The sequence below is a fragment of the Sinocyclocheilus grahami genome, unplaced genomic scaffold, assembly GCF_001515645.1.
Source record: "Sinocyclocheilus grahami isolate Dianchi unplaced genomic scaffold, SAMN03320097.WGS_v1.1 scaffold2447.1, whole genome shotgun sequence".
Taxonomy (NCBI): Eukaryota; Metazoa; Chordata; class Actinopteri; order Cypriniformes; family Cyprinidae; genus Sinocyclocheilus; species Sinocyclocheilus grahami.
The window spans coordinates 63,287-64,680 of record NW_015507626.1 but is presented as its reverse complement, the minus strand read 5'-3'; positions in this window follow the sequence as shown (position 1 = coordinate 64,680).

Here is a 1,394-nt window from a genome sequence, read left to right as displayed (position 1 = left end):
CTTAATTTTTCTTCTTCCGTTAATAAGTCCCGAAAGCTTTGTAAAAACTGTCCAACTTTTCGAAAAGAATGAATACCAAGTCTTTCCGCCACAGCCTCCACATTATTCAAATTCGGACCTGCTAACATTGTCATATGTTTCATTGTCACAACTCCAGCTTTAATAAAAGCATCATTCATACCTGGAAAATCATTTTTTTTAAAAACCATTCGTGACCCATACACAATTGGTTCTTCTAATAACCAAAATAATTAGGATTTTTTTGTAAACAATCTTTTCCTTTCTACAACACTCCATGCTCTAAACACACTACAATAGAAAGAAAACTCACATTCAAACAACTGGTATCCAGAAGAAAGATTGTTTGTTTCAAACCTAAATTTCCAACCTGTCTTAAAATACGCCCAGGAGTTTGCAAACTTCCATATAAAAACTTTTGCACAAATTGTATTCTAAAAGCAGCTTTCCTGCTTACCAAATGAATCAAACCTTGACCTCCAAATTCTCTTGATAAAAATAAGACACTCTGCGGTATCCAATGCATTTGATCCCAAAAAAAATCAACAAGCATTCTTTGTACTTTTATTAACAAATCGATTGGAGGTTCTAAAATTGCTAATTTGTGCCACAACACTATTAAAGGCTATTAAATTGTTAATAATTAAAACTCTACCTCTATAAGACAAACATGAGTGGAGCCATTTCCATTTTTTTAATCTTCCTTCAACCCTTTCTAAAATTCCATTCCAATTCTCTTTTTCTATGAGCTCATTCCCCAAATGAACACCTAAATATTTAAAACCTCCACTAGTCCAATTTAAACCACCTGGCAATTTAGGTTTTTCTTCCCCCCAGTCTCCTACTAATAAACCTGAACTCTTTTTCCAATTGATTTTAGCAGATGAAATTATGCCAAATTCATCTACTATTGAAGATGTTTTATTAACGTCATCTTGATTTCTAATAAAAACAACAACATCATCTGCATAAGCTGAAGTACACACAGGTATAAAATTATCATCAATTTTTAAACCTTCCAATTCATTACGAAATCTATTCAACAAAGGTTCAATGGCTAAAGTGTACAACATGCCCGATAATGAGCAACCTTGTCTTATCCCTCGATTTACCTTAAAAGATGCACTTAAGCCACCATTGACCTTCAGAACACTCTCAATACCTCCATAAAGAGCTTTAACCATATTTAAAAAAACTTTAGAAAAATTAAAAGCCTCCATTGTACTCCATAAATATTTGTGCTCCACTCGATCAAAAGCCTTCTCTTGATCCATCGAAAAAAGGCCCAATTTAAATCCAAACAAGTTAGAAGTATCAAGTAAATCTCTTATAAAAAAATATGATCAAAAATCAATCTGCCTGGAACACAGTAGGAC